The sequence below is a fragment of the Musca domestica genome, unplaced genomic scaffold, assembly GCF_030504385.1.
Source record: "Musca domestica strain aabys unplaced genomic scaffold, Musca_domestica.polishedcontigs.V.1.1 6, whole genome shotgun sequence".
Classification (NCBI taxonomy): Eukaryota; Metazoa; Arthropoda; class Insecta; order Diptera; family Muscidae; genus Musca; species Musca domestica.
This window is the reverse complement of record NW_026712363.1, coordinates 17940482-17956992: the sequence shown is the minus strand read 5'-3', so window position 1 is coordinate 17956992 and position 16511 is coordinate 17940482. Positions and strand designations below refer to the sequence as shown.

The window sequence follows — 16511 nt, the reverse complement described above, 5'->3', positions numbered from 1 at the left end:
CCTACTAGGATATAATGGACCATTACATAAAGTATCAAGCTGTGTTCGAATATTAAAAAAGGGTAGATTTAGTTAAGATTTGGAGAATTGAGGAGGAGTTATTTTGAAAACAAAAGCTGCATAATTTTTGACACAAATTAACAAAAATGATAGGGGTTTTCAATGGAATATTTAGTTTAAATTTTCAACAGTCTTTTTAAATTAAATAAATTTTAATATTCTTTATCTGTCTATGGAGGGCAAATTAAGTTAGTCCTTCCGTAACTCATTGCAATACATATTTTTTAAAAAAGTACATATTTTTAATCAACCTAAAAAGCTGGCTTAAGTATGTCAGTTTTTTGTTGGACTCGCACTAGACTCCAAACGGCTTGTGATAGGAGGCTAAGATTTTGCACATGGCTGTATTTTGTCTACGGGCAGATTAAGTTATAAGAAGTCTATTTCGAGCCACTACACTGAAAGTTCGAGCCAGAGCTATGGAAAGTCTTACAAAGAGGAACATACAGGGTGAGGTTAAAAAAACTGCAACAAATTCAAAAGCCATAATTTTTATTTTTTTTTTAATTTTATTGAATGGAAGCAAAACATTTCGGAAATAGCATTAAATTTTAGAATAAGTTTAGATTTATTCGAATTGGTCGCCTTTGGCACGAATTATGGCCTTCAAACGGCCAATGAAACTGTCACACGCTACCCGTATGTTGCTCTGGGGTATTTTGGCCCATTCCCGGCGAAGCGCTTGCTTCAGGTAATCGACACTTTGGTATTTTTTTTAGTGCCAGCCTTGCTTTCCAAAATACTCCAGACAGAATAGTCCAATGGATTGGTATCCGGAGATTTTGGTGGCCATTGTGCGCTGGAAATGAAGCGAGGATCCTTATTTTGTAACCATTCTTGGGTGGCGCGTGCTGAGTGCGATGGTGTCGGGTCCTGTTGGAATGTCCAAGGTCTGCGGCCAACATGTTTGCGTGCTGAAGGCTTTAATACACCCTCCAGAACATTTTCGCGATAATATTCGGCATTTATTCTGATGGCACGGTCGATTAATACGAGCGGAGAGCCACCATCGGCTGTAAAGGCGGTCCACAGCATCAGCATGGCCGGCGCTTGAGTTCTGGTGGCCAACCGAAGGTGCACATTCTGTTTGGGTGCACAAAATTCGGCAGTTCGCCACTTTCGGCCCAGCGAAGTAACTCTTTAGCGCTTTTGAGTCTCTTTTCCTTCTGTTGCGGTGTAAGTTCTTGCACTGTTTGGAATTTCAATGACTTTACCCCGAGCTCATTTTTCAAAATTTGCCGTTTGGAATATTGCGATATGTTCAGCTCATGAGCCATTTTTCTGCCATTGCGATGCGGATTTCGATCAAGCTGTTTTCTCAGTTTCATCTATGATCTACTTCACATGAATTCCCAATATTAACCTTTTTGTTACGGGAGTTCTACTAAATACGCATAGTGATGTAGAGTATCATATAATTGGCCCGCCCGACTTTTGACCTTTTCTTACTGGTTTATATTTAAACTAAAAAAATAAAAATTTCTTAACTATCAGCTACTTTAGTGTAAAATTTCGCTAAGAAGAGATGAGTTATTCTCTTAAAATGTACATTTTTATCTGTGAAAGTCCTTCAGCGCAAACGAGACAATGCATATTCCTCAGAAAAAAAAAGTTTCAAGTTCGGCCGAGTTGATCTTTGAATACCCTCCACCATTTGGAACGAATTTGGCAATTTTCAAAAAAATAAAATCCATTAAAAATTATGTTAAAATCTTAAAAATAGTCGTTATGTTAGGATCTATATGATGACGTGGACCTGCATAGACAACTTTTGTCATAAGCCAATACAATATTTAAATGCGAAACTTGAAAAAAAAAATCGGTGAATAATGTAGCTAAAATCATCAAAATACCTTTATATGGGGGCTATACCAAAACGTGGACCTACATGGCCCATTTTCAATACCAAAAGTCCTGCAGACATAATATACATTTGAGTACAATTTTATCAACCTACTTCATTTCGTTCGGAAGCTAGAGTGATTTCCACAGGCGGACATCGCTAAATCGAAATAGAATATTATGCAGATCAAGAAGGTGTTACAAACGGAATGTCAAACTAAATATACCCTTCATGCTATAGTGTAGGGTATAAAAGAGTTAGTGGGGACGTCAAACTCAAAAGAACTCTTTAGAAAAGATTATTTTTATAAAATAATTATAAATATGCAATTTTTCCAGAGCACAAAAAATTAAATATTTGCCTAAATGTCGCCATTTGAGTAAAAAACCTTGAATTAAAAAAAAATGATTTTGCCCTTCAACTTTAAAAATGAGTATGGAAGTCCCGCCAACTCTAGGATATCAGCCGTCCTAAGTTCGGCAATGGTCTAACATCTTTAGAAAATGCGATGAATTTATTTATTTAATTATTTAAATTGTTTATGTTATAAAAATTAATAAAATAAATAATAAAACTTTCGTAAACTAAACAAAGTTATAATCTAAAATTTTCTAAGGATAGCTAAATATTGAGGAAGCGAAGATTTCCAAATTGCCGACTACTGCCACACTTACCCTAATTACATAAATAAATTTTTCTCCCAAAATGTGATATTTCAAATATAACCTAATAAGTTTCTTAATTTCTTCTCTTTTCAGCGATAAAAAAGTGTTAATATTTCATCAAGTGTTACATTATTGAACGTTCATACATATCGTGTAAACTAAATATGCATAACAGCTCAAGGTGACCCAACACATTTCAAAAATTACCAAAAAATAAATATTTCGGTCAAACACCCAGAGCCAAGAAGAACATTACAATTTTCCAATAATACAACAAGAATCAGCACGAACAACAACATCACGCATGCAACACAATCGAAACACTTGATCAGTGGCAAATCTAAAGAAAAAATGATGATTTTTTAAGGTAAGTACTCAACAGATTCCGCTGATGTACACTGGTGGCCAAAACTAAAGCAACTAAAATCGCAAAGACAATAAATGTCCTGTAACTTTTACAAAAATAAAAAAATCGTAACTATTTTTCCAGTTTTAAATGAGGTCTTTAATTCAATTTTAAGAAACTAAAAATAAATATACAAAAATAATTTTGAACGAAAAATAATGTATGGAAAACTAAAATGACCAAATTTTTTGCTTGGTCAAAACTAAAGCAACTTTTTGATTTTTTATTTTAAAATAAGTAAATTTTGGCTAATAGTCGATAGCATCCATTATTTTTGATAGCAGCTGCACACCTACGAGGCATTGAACATATAACACGCTCAATTTGATCCTTGGGTATGCTTTTCCAAGCACCCCGAATTATTTAGAAAATTTTGTGCTTATTTGTTTCCGAATCTCGCTTGATCTTCCTATCTACGATAATCCATAGGTTGTATATTGGAGGTGATTGTGCCGGCCATGACAAAACATCGATTTTTCACTCCTGCAACAAATATTTGACATGTTTTGATGCAAGTTTGGCATCATTATCATGCTGAAACACCCAAATCAGCCGAATATTTTACTCAGCGTAAGGGAACAACGTGATGTCCAACACATCTTTGTAAACAAACCGATCCACAACTTCCTTTATTTTATGGATAGGCCCAAGTCCATAGAAAGAAAAACAGCGCCACGCCATTTTTGACCCTCCCTCATGCTTCACTGTAGCTTTACAACACTGCGGCTTGAGTCCTTCATTTTTTGGTCTTCTCACCGTAAAATTTTTCTCGTCTGAGCCTTTAATATTTAACGTAGGATCATCCCAGAAATAATGTTTTTTCCATTGAGCTTGATTCCACTTAATATTATCGTTTCCGAAAGCCCTTTTGATTTTTTCAGATATAAATGGTTTTTTGATGTCTTACGGGCATGCAGACCAGCTGCCACTACTCGTCTACGCACTGATCTCGAGCTTATATCCAATGATTGTTCTCTCACCAATCCAGTTGAACTCTTAAATGGTTGTTTTTTTATTTCTCTCACAATTTGTGGATCAGTACGGGCTGAAGTTCTTCACGGCCTTCATCCGTTATGGACTGTTACTACTGATCCAGTTGCAAAAAACCTACTTAGTATACAGAAATAATTATGAAATCACATAAATATTTATGAAATATTTCTCGGAAATTATTTTCTGTGATATGTTGTTTTGATAGTCACTGATAATTTGCTGTTTTATTCAGTTACTGTATTTGCTTCTAGCCATTTTTAAAATTTTTTTGGACAGTACTTTAAAAAAACGGAAAGAAAAACACATACTGTTGTAAAAAACTGTTCAAAAAGGATTTATGACAAGCGAAATTGTCGAAGGAAGCAAAAAGCGATAAATATCACAGTAAAAACAACTGAAATTGCAGCAGTTATATGAATGTACAACAGAGTTGCTTTTGTTTTGTCCAAGCCAAAATCGGGTTAATTGACTTTAGCATACATTATTTTTTATATAAAAAGGAATTTTGGTTTTTTGTTTTAGGTTTTTAAAAAGTGAATAAGGTACCTAATTTAAAACAAGAAAAACTTTGTCATTTTCATAATTTTTAAAAAAGTTACAGGGCATTCATTCTCCTTGTAATTTCAGTTGCTTTAGTTTTGGCCACCAGTGTATATGTATGCACATTCCCAGTCCTATTATTATGAGAAAAAATATATCTCATTACTCACCGGCTAGTGTTTGCATTTTGTGTGGCAATTTACTTTTTAATGCATTTACGTGAAAAATTCTCCTGCTCCTATTACTCACTCTGTATTTCTCTCTTTTTTTCTTTCCACCTCCCGATGCCATAATGCAAACACAATAAAGCGGAAAAAGGAAATTGTTATGTTTGTAAAGTAAAATTACTCGGCTTCAATGTTGCAAACAGAAAGAAAGAAAATTAATCAAACATTCAAACAGCTGTTGTTGGCCAAGTTGTGTGTCGAACGGTGTATGAGTGTGAAAGGTGTTCGGTAGTTGTTGTTTTATTTTTTTGATAAATGCACTTTCCAGCAATTGCGCAAGTACTTTTGTGAGGTCTTGCCAATGCTGCGTGTTTTTCTTGGGAAATACAACCATATATAGAGGCAAAATGCCCACTTGTTTCCTTCTGGTTCACACATTTACAATCTAACTCAATGCACCACAAGCAAACATGACTCCACACATTGCTTTCATACATTTTAAGTTGTGGGCGCCCACAATTTTACCAAATCTAGGAGAGTTCGCCGTCAAGTGTAAAAACTCGCACACAAACAGCATGTATGAAATACTTGTATCGCACAGTGTTCTGCCACAGGGTAATGGTTGTTATAGCTATGTAGCTATGTTTGTATGGTGGCGGCTTTCCCAATTGCACTCTCGGACTCTCTTTGATGTTGCTGTTGTCATAGAAATTTCAGTGATGCTATTGTAGCAATTTTTTATCCTACATCATTGTATAGAGAGTATATAAGGTTTGTCATTCCGTTTGTAATACCTCGAAATATACATTTTAGACCCCACAAAGTATATACATGGTGATATAAAAAAAACTGCAACAAAGCCAAACGCCATAGTTTTTACATTTTTTTGTTTTAAATTTTATTGAATGAAAGCAAAAAATGTCATCGGAAATAGCATCAAATTTTAGAATAAGTTTAGATTTGTTCGAATAGGTCACCTTTGGCACGAATTATGGCCTTCAAACGGCCAATGAAACCGTCACACGCTGCCCGAATGTTGCTCTGCGGTATTTCGCAGAGGCAGCGCTTGCTAGAGGTGATCAGTTCCTTTCTTTTCGAACCATTTCTGCTGATGTTGCTGTTTTCTTCCGTCCACTTCCTTGAAGTCGGGCTACGCTATCAGTATCACGGTAACGAGCGATGGTACGAGACCCCAACGATTTATTCACATTTAAATGCTGGAGTGCTCTAACGATAGCCACTTTTGGTTTTCCAGCCAAATATGAAGAAATCAGTCAATCACGCTTGAATTCCATCACGAATAACTATTTTTCTGGAAAATTCTCACCAAAATGCTTTTGTACGCTTGTAAACAATATAATGAGCTGTCACTGAAATAATTTTAACAGCTGTCGGACGAGTGACTTAGAAATGACAGCAGTTTTTTCATCTCACTCTGTATATTCTTGATCAACATAAAATTCTGTACCGATCTAGTGATTTTTGTCCGTCTGTTGTCTGTCTGCCCGTCTGTGGAAATCACTCTAGCGTCCGAACGAAATGAATGTTCAGCAGGACTTTTGGTATTGAAAATGGGCTATATAAGTACACGTTTTGGTGTACGTACGACAGATTCTCAACTTTTTGGGTGTTTCAGTCAACATTTCACACCGAATTTGGGGCAAAGTATGTAGGAAACATCCTTGCATGAGTATGTACATCTAGTCCAATTTTTGGCATAGACCCCATATAACTGTAGCACCATATATTCGCTATTTGGATGATTTGTGACAGATTTGCTATTTAGTGTGCGTTCGGAGATTGGCGCCTTCGTATTTTGACGATATGAGCTATATTTTCCGTCAGAATTATTTCAAACTTTGTGTTGGGATTTCGTACTGTACATCGCCTTTACTGGCAGATTATTGGCTATAGAGGTCTACATCTTCGTTTAGCTCTCATCTAATGAAACCTCTCTATATTCGGTATTTTGACGATTTGAACTACACCAATGGAAACTACCTCCTATGACAGAAAATTTCCTGTACATATCCACTCCTTCGTATAACACCAATCTAATGCTACCTTCCAAATTTACCCTCTATTTTGACGATTTTAGCTACATTTTTCAAAACTGGTATTTGTAGTTCAAAATAATAGGCCCCATATAACTGTACCTCCAGATATTCGATATTTTGATGATATGTCTCTAAAATTTCACCGGAATTGTTGTTGCATAATGGTCAGGCTTTATCCCTTTATTGTCGTTTTTATAAAAACAACGTTTGTTTATTAGTGGAGAACGATGGTAATGTTTACTAGGGGATAAGGCAGGGAATTGCTAGGTTTTGTAAAGAGCCCTTGTTTTTTGTCTGGGATATTCTCCCCAGAAGTTATTTTAAAAATAACTTCTATGACAAAAAAATATTTTTTACCCAAGTGACGAGATCGTAAGCTCAATAGAAGAGTAACCAAAGAATTAAATAAAACTAAAATTCTTTCGGAAAGTCTTCTAATCAAAAACTCTCAATCCAAATTTCAGATTTTCAACTCTTGTATACCCTCCATCATACATAGTATGGAGGTTACATTAAGTTCGTCATTCCGTTTGTAACTCATCGAAATTATAATTTTAGACCTAACAAATTGTATATATTCTTGATCAGCGCAAAATTCTAGGACAATTTAGCCCTATCCCTCTGTTTTAGTCACGCTAGAGTCAAAACAAATTAAGCTAGGAAACTAAAATTTTATACAGATCAGTATTTTGTCTGCAGGCAGATCAAGATCGATCCACTATATCATAAAGCCCTGATATAACGATACCCCCGATATATATTTTGATGATTGTAGCCAAAAATGTAAATGAAATTGTCTGAAAATCCACAAAAGAAGTTATTTCTAAGTACTTTAATCCCTGGAAGAGAATTGTCTATATCGGTCCACGATATCGTATAGGCCCCATATAACGGTAGCCACATTTTCAATGGAGTCGTCTGAAATTCTACATAAGGAGTTCCTTCTGAGTACTTTACCCCCTGGAAGAGAATTATCCATATATATCCCTGATATAGCGTTATAGCCCCCATACAACTTATGCGATTTTGATTTTAACGAGCAACGAACATTTTTTAAATTTTTTTCGCACCTCGATATTTGAATTTTTTACAACAACTATAACAATTTTTCTGAAAAAAACTTTTTTTCGAAATTGTCATATCTCGAAAACGGTTAAAGATATGGGAAAAAAAAAATAAACGGAACAAGTTTGTGCTAACTTGTTCCGTTTATTTTTTTCCCATATCTTTAATCAAGCACAACTGTTAACTTTTCGAAAATTGCAATAATGGCATATTTTCGAAATGATCGTTTTTTCGAATTCGGTAAGAGATTTCGAAAAAATTTTAACGCAACAAATGAGCACAAGCCGAATACAATTCAGTACAACTTTAATTTATTTCGAAAATCGAAAATTGCAATTCTTTCAAATTAAAAAAAATGAGTTTCGAAAAGAAAATCGATTTTCGAAAAAAAAATCGGCACAATTGAAAAAAAAAACATCTTTTCCTTTTTTCGAAAATCGAAAATTGCAATTCCAAAGGACACCACATTTAAAACCCAGCCTTATCTCAACACTACACTCCCATATCTTTAAGATTGCAGTACTACCATGATGGAAAAACAAAGGAATATGCCAAATCGGCATAGAATTCTACGTTGTTTGTAAAAATATATACTTTATGGGTCTCGAACCTACATTCTCTATTTTATGGAGGATGATATACTACCGTTTTTATGCATGTGATAAATTGACAACACTTTGCAATATAGCTCCCCATTTTCAACAACAGAGTCATTGCAAGTGAGAGGTAACATGCCGTGAGAATGCCGACTCTTTTTTGCTTGGGTGAGGAGTGAGATGTTGACCCATTCGTTTAATTTTTTTGGGGGGTGTGCGGCCGAAAATCAACAACATATTACATTTTGTGTTGCGGCTCGACAACGTCTCCACGCAACCTAAGGTTGTGTTGTGTTTTACTGCAGGTTGTGCAAAAAAAAAGCAAAAGCAAAACCAAAACAAAACAATAACATCAACAATGTTTCTCTCCACCAAACGCTTTCTCTCTCTCCCTATCTCTCTTTGGGCCCGGCCAATTTGGTGTTGGGTGCTCCAAATCAAACACTCTGCGTTTGTTTTTAGTTGGATGTTCGAACCTCACATCGGTTAGCCATTCATTCATTCATTCATTGGTATCATTCATTCAGTCTTAAAAGCGCATTCGAAACGTTCAAATGAATGTTGGACGGATTGAGAGACCGAGCGCCCGCCACCTTCTTGTTTAGAACGTTAATGTAAACGTGTTGTATTTTTGCGTGTTACGTGTTGTTTGTTATTGTTTTTCCACGCTCTTGTTGGTTGCCATTGTTTTGTTTGTGTTCAGGTGAAAAATACATAAATAAAAAAATAAAAAAAAATCAACAAAAAATAAATCGAAATTCTTTTGAATGAGAAAAAAATAACCTCTCGTGTTTCAACAGATTTTAAGTGGTTTTTGGGCAATTTTTGTTGCCGCTGTTTTGTGAGGAAAATTATTGGAAGTGAAATTGTAAACATCAACAAAAAAGAATTACGAAAAAAGTCAAATATTTTGAAAAGTCAAATAAAATTCTCAAATGAATTTTCACGTGATTATGTGAAGTGTTCGTAGGTATTTTATTTTTTTTTTCTGCTTCTCTCTTGTAGTTTGGCACCAAGAAACGCAGATAAGCCCATATTATTATTGTTGTTGTTGCATTATTGCCATTGGTGTTGTTAAATTTAGAAATTCGGGTCTATTCGAATGAGCGCAAAAGAGAAAAAAAGAAATGTGAAAATGTTTTATGGCCAGTGCGGCAAAGATTGCTGTTAATAATCATATTAGTTGTTGTTGTTGTATTATTGAGGCCCAAATAATTTATGATCGTATCGTTTGTGGCTGATATATAAGCAAAGCAATACCCAGCAAAATTGCCAAGAAATACCTTAAACCTCGACAAACATTTGCCTCGTTAACGGACGTTGTTCTGGCGCTATATTTTCTTCGCTGCTGTTGTTATCAAACATTTGCCGGTGTTGTGGTTGCCTCCAACCTCCCCGCCACTACCACAGGTATGGTATTTTATCAATATTTTTTGCGGTTTCTGCTGTTGTTGTTGCTGCTATTTTTCACATATTTGCTATTCCAATCAGATTATCATATCCTTATCAATCCTAAAACGCCGCTAACCCACACCACATCGCCCAGAGCCTATTAAATTAAATATTCACTTGAAGCGTAACTTTGGTTTTCCTTGCCGTTTTTCCTGTTATTTTTATAACAACGCATTACATCCGTCGTTCCTTGAATATCTCAACACGCTTGTTGGTCTACATAGGTTTGGATGTGTGTGCGGATACACTTCCCTCCCATCCGTCCTTATTGGAACCGGACGATGATGACGAGTACGACTACGACGACGTGTGTACATACAATTTTGATCGTTTATCATTGGTTTGTTTACATTGTTTAACCGAAAATGCTTAACGCTCTTTGCCACCTCTTCATGTGTTGTTGCCGTTGTTGTTGTTGTGTTTTTGCCATTGTTGTAAACAACAAAGGCATAATATGATTGCTTGTTTGCGTTTTGCCCTCCACCGTGGGATGGTAGCTGTATTTTGTTTTGGCAAAGACAGCTAGTCTCAAAGGAAATTGAGGTAGGTGGCTGTAATTTTGCAGACATATGGGAGTCTAATTTAGCAAAATTTATATTATTTTCTTTTGGGGCAACCTTTAAGGGGTTTGAGATTACATAAGGCCTTTAAATATGGTAGCGTTATCGGATGTCATCGATAAAAATTCTATAGGTCCATACTGTCTGTCTGGCTACTTTTCCTGTAAGACATCAAACCTGTGATAATCTTCAAGCAATCAGCTGATTTGTCACTACAAAACAATTTTTTCAACCAAAAGAGATACAACGCACGCATACAAGGTGAGATAAAACAACAAAGTCAGACGCCATAATTATACCCTCCACCATAGTATGGAGGGTATATTAAGTTTGTCATTCCGTTTGTAACACCTCGAAATATACATTTTAAACCCCACAAAATATATTTATTCTTGATCAGCATAAAATTCTATGTCGATTTAGCAATGTCCGCCTGTGGAAATCACTCTAGCTTCCGAACCAAATGAAGTAAGTTGATAAAAATTTACTCAAATGTGTATTATGTCTGCAGGACTTTTGGTAAGGTCCACGTCTTCGTGTAGCCCCCATATAAAGGTACCTCCCGATATTCAGTATTTTGATGATTTTAGCGACATTATTTACCGGTATTGTTTCAAATTTGGTATTTGAAGTTCGTAATAAATACTACAGCATAAGACTGAAAAATTCGAATGCAGGTCCACGTCTTCGTCTATCCCCCACATAACGGTACCCCCGATATACCGGAATGGTTTCAAATTTAATCTTTGAAGTTCGTAATGGATACTTCAGCCTAAGACAAAAAATGAGCCACGACTTCGTATAGCCCCCATATAACAGACCCCCCCCCCCCGATATAAGGGTTTTTGATGATTTTAGCGACATTATTTACTGGAACTATTTCAAATTTGGTATTTAAAGTTTGTAATGAATGCTACAGCCTATAACAGAAAACTGTTTGTGCAGGTCCACGTCTTCGTATAGCCCCCATATAACTGTCCCCCCCGATATTCGGTATTTTGATTATTTTAGCGACATTATTTATCGGAATTGTTTCAAATTTCACATTTGAAGTTCGTAATGGATACTACAGCCTATGGTAGAAAATTGTCTGTGCAGGTCTACGTTTTATAGCCCCAATGGTACTTCTCTATATGCTTTATTTTGGTGATTTTAGCTACATTATAAACAGATGTTTTTTCAAGTGATATGAATTGTTTAATAGCTTATGACAAAAGTTGCCTATGCAAGTCCGCGTCGTCGTATAGACCTAATATACGGCTACATTCGGTATTTTTAAGATTTTAAAAGAATTTTTATTTTTATTTAGAATTTTATTTTTTTGAAAATTGCCAAATTTGTACCAAATGGTACAAATTTGGCAGAGGGAGGGTATTTGGCCGGGCCGAACTTACAGCTTTTTGACTTGTTTTTATATATTTTTTTTATTTTATTGAATGAAAGGAAAAATGTCGGAAATAGTATCAAATTTAAGAATAAGTTTAGATTTGGTCACCTTTGACACGAATTATGGCCTTTAAACGGCCAAATGAAACCGTCACACGCTGCCCGAATGTTGCTCTGCGGTATTTTGGCCCATTCCTGGCGAAGCGTTTGCTTGAGATAATCGACACTTTGGTATTTTTTAGTGTCAACCTTGCTTTCCAAAATACTCCAGACACAATAATTCAACGGATTGGTATCCAGAGATTTTGGTGGCCATAGTGCGTTGGCAATGAAGGTGGAACCTCATTTTGTAACCGTTCTTGGGTGGCGCGTGCTGAGTGCGATGGTGCTGAGTCCTGTTGGATTGTCCAAGGTCTGCGGCCAAAATATTTGCGTGCCCAAGGCTTCAATACACCCTCCAGAGTATTTTCGCGATAATATTCGGCATTTATTCTGATGCCACGGTCGATTAATACGAGCGGAAAGCGACCATCCTCTGTTATGGCGGCCCACAGCTTCGCATGATTTCTAGTGGCCAACCGAGGGTGCACATTTCAGCTGACCTCTTTGGCAGTAAACACCATGATTTTGTTTGTTTACGAACTGCTGTAAAACGAATGTTTTCTCATTTTCACAACTTTCGGCGAAGCGAAGCAACTCTATAGCTCTTTTGAGTCTATTTTTTTTCTGTTGCGGTGTATGTTCTTGCACTTTTTGGAATTTTATTTTTCTATATTTGCTGAAAGGAATATTGCGATATATTCAGCTCACGAGCCATTTTCGGCCACTGCTAGGTCTGTTTCGATCAAGCCGCTTTTTTACTTTTCGAACCATTTCGAACCATCCTTGACGTCGGGCTACCTTATCAGTATCACGGTAACGAGCGATGGTACGAGACACAAAAGATTTATTCACATTTAAATGCTGGAGTGCTCTAACGATAGCCCCTTGTCAGTCAGAGCTGTCACAGGAATAATTTTAGCAGCTGTCGGACGAGCGGCTTAGAAATGACAGCAGTCTGAAGTTGGTTGCAGTTTTTTCATCTCACCCTGTATATGGTGAACAATATAGGTATATAAAAATCTAAACCAATCCCGATAAAATATGGCAGACGTATTTTCGAGATGCATCTGATGTCCGGCATTAAACATCATTGTTGTGGATTGCATATTACGCATGTGAGGGACTTAAACACCAACTCGGATAAAACATATATATAAGAGCTATAGATATAGCTGAACCGATTTTCTCCAAAAAATTTGAAATACTTGCTTTTATGTTGAATTCCGTCGGCCAAAATTCAGTACATTTGAGCTGATATTAGCCATTTGGTGCACAATAAAACTGAAATTGGATAAAGATACATATGAAAGCTATATCCAAATCTGAACCGATCTTGACTAAATTTTAAACTGTGAGCTGTGTCTGGTATTTGGTACCAAATATCATTCTTGTGGAGTGCATATTACGATTTTGACTTAAACACCAAATCGGATGAAACATATATATGGGAGCTATAGGTATATCTGAATCGAGTTTTCACCAAACTTGAAGTTCTTCTTTCTAGGCTGAATTCAGTCGCAATTGCCAAAAATCAGGGCATTTGGGTTGATATTGGCCATTTGGTGCATAATAAATGAAGAAATCGGTTGAAGATATATATAGGAGCTAATTTAAACCGATTATCGACAATTTCAATAGGGCTTTTTCTTGGGCCACACAAAATTTGTTTGGAAAAGTTCGTTTTAATCGGATAATAAATACATTTGGTTCACAAGAATACATGGACAGTTACAAACAAATGCACAAAGACATAAAACCCTTACCACTGTGTGGTGGTTTAGGGCAATACTAAAAAGTGAACCCAAATATCAAATAACGGCTAATTTAATTAGAAATTGGAAATTAAACTGATTTCAACCCTATCTCCGGAATATTCGCTCCAGTTCAAAATGAGATTGAGACTCGAGAAGACTTGAGAACTCCGGGGAGTAGAAGAAACTCTATTTTTGAATGTTTTGAATGATGAATGTTTTGATTTTCGTTTCACATATTCTACTCATGGCGATTGTTTTTTTTTTAGTTTCGTTACTTTGTTAACTCACAACTGTTTCTTTTTACGCAAAATAATGAATCAGCAACAAATATAATTTGTTTCACCAGATTTTACACTCAGATTAAACCCGTACTCTATTTCGAGCATTTCGAGTCCCACTCTAAGTTTTCCAAGGGCTTAAACTCGCAAGAGCTTCCACTTCTTCACTAGTATGTTTCAATTGGGAGTAAAAACGAGCGAGCAATTTTACGCTAATAACGAAAATGATGTTGATTTACTCAAAGAGTGGCATAACTCAAAGTATTAATTTTGATATCTGTTGAGCTCAAGAAGTACATCTCAGTGCCTCATCGAAATAACGGTTTTAGTCTCTTTGGTCGAAATTCGTTTCAGGGCATTTGGAGTCGATCTACCGTCCGTTCGTCTTTCTGCCTGTCTGGTTGCTGCGCACAATAACTCTCGAAGGCAGTATCCAATTCGGTCCAAACTTGGTACATCGTAATATTATTATCAAACTTAGATCGAGTTCGAAGATGGACAATATTGGTCCACTCCTTCTGCTACATCCCCTACAAAAGTAGAAATTTTCAAAAAATATTTTACTGCACAGAAAGAGAAAGGATGATTCGATTTTGCTCCAACTTTGCAAATCCTAATATTTCTATCAGTGCGTCCCCCCAATAGGGTCAAAATTTTGAATAATTATAACTCTCATAAAATGTGATATAAGAGTCCGATTGTCTACAAATCACACATATCACAATATTTTTAGTAAAACTAGGTTTGGTATGAGGATGGAATATATTGGTCCAATCCTTCTGGTACCTCCCCCACAAAGGGTCAAAATTTTGTATATGTTACGCTCATAAAAAGTGAAATTAACATCCGGTTCCATTCAGACTTGGTACATCTCAATATTTCCATTAACACAAGATCTGTTATAAAGATGGTAGAGGTTGAATCATTCCTTCTGATACCTTCCCTAAAAAGGGTCACAGTTTTGAATAACCAAAACGTTTATAAAATCCGAAATAAGCATCCGGTTCTCTTTATATTTCACACATCTCATTATTTCTACTAAAAAAACATCTGCTGTGGAGATGGAATATATCGGTCCACTCCTTCCGGTACCTCCCTCACAAATGGTCAAAATTTTAAATGTCCATGAAGCTCGGAAGCAAATATATATATGTTCTGTTTTTTAAGGTGGAGGATATTCAGAATTGGATATAGCGGACCACCTTTTTTTATATACTTGGATTTATAGGTCCCATAAAAGGAAAATTTAAATTAAATTTAATTAATAGTCATATGCTGAGACAAGCGCGGACACAGGACGATCCTTGGGGCCAGAGCCAACTTCGAAATACTAACTTTCTAAGATTTTTTTTATTTTACACGAAAAGAGTACACCCCGAATGAGTTTCAAGTGTATTTCTGGATATGTCGATATGGCTGGGTTATATATATGTCAGCACACTGATATTTTCTAATCTTTTTTTTTTACTAAAAATATCTATGCAAATTAGTGGGCTTTCTTAACCCATTGTGCAATATGCGTATGTTCTGACACATGTAAACCTGTTTGTGTTCCATTTTTGCACTTAAAATTTAAATTGATTTTTTATTTGGATAAACATATACAATTCAGCTGTTTTTCTTTTGTTTTTGTTATTATTGTTTTGTATTGTTTTTTTTGTCGTTTTTGGCAGAATTAGTTGAGTTGGCGCTTTAGATTCGGTGTGTCGTTGTTGACGCCACCGTCGTCGTCATCATCAGCACCGACAAATGCCTGCAGTTGTTGCCATTCTACAGATCTTTTGTTTCATTGATAAAAATTAATCAATCATCCGTAAATTGAAAGCGAAACGGGCAAAAAAAAAACGATACGAAACGAAAAGATAAAAAAGAAACAAACCCAACCAAAAAAAGCCATAGCCATATACAAAATAAACAAATAACAAAGAGTGGAAGAAAGAACTAAAAGGGGGGCAATAACAACACTGTGTTGTTGTGTTATCGTTTGGAAGCTTCAATAGTTGGATGAAGGGGAGGTGTCTGTGGTGCGGCTGTAGTAGGGTTGACAAACAACATACATCATGTGCCCTAATAATGGTAGGTGTGTGTGAGGTCATCTATTGTTATAGCCAAACTGGCAAGGCCTTCTTGCCTGAATTACATGGCACATAAACTTCAGACCACCATCGCACACAAACGACAAATGAAGTTATCAAATCTGGCCATTGTTATTGTTGCCGTATGTGGATAATGTCAAATTACCCTAAGGATAAAATTCATGACTCTCGCTGGCCACATTAACCATCGGGGATTAAGACAACAAATAGTTTAACTTAATTTACTTTGTGTTCTACGAAAATTGCACTTATCTGGGAGATTAACGGTAAGACCACAGCAATTATGACTTGCCATTGGTCACGTGAATCGAGGTAGAACATTTATGGAAGGTACTTTTTATGATTATGACCTCGTAAACGTTATTATCTAGGATTTTGAGCCAGACCATAAATGACATGGGAAATTTAATTAAAGTTAAGTTGTGTCTTAAATGTTGCCGGATGAATAAATTAATTCACACTTGTCCTAATAGCTAATCACATTGACTTAA

At 35.9% G+C, this 16511-nt stretch overlaps 1 protein-coding gene across 4 annotated transcripts in view; it reads left to right on the top strand.

Moving 5' to 3' along the window:
• LOC101890867 (protein phosphatase 1 regulatory subunit 16A) overlaps positions 1-16511 on the top strand; it is a 315099-nt gene that overhangs the window by 101909 nt on the left and 196679 nt on the right. For 2 of the 4 annotated variants that reach the window (XM_005176219.4, XM_011297335.3), the window contains exon 3: positions 2662-2935. The gene's annotated coding sequence lies outside the window, so the exon portion shown is untranslated. Of the gene's footprint in view, positions 1-2661; positions 2936-8918; positions 9096-9151; positions 9803-16511 lie in introns of those variants that run through there. The other 2 variants (XM_059129049.1, XM_059129048.1) reach the window with 2 other exon arrangements.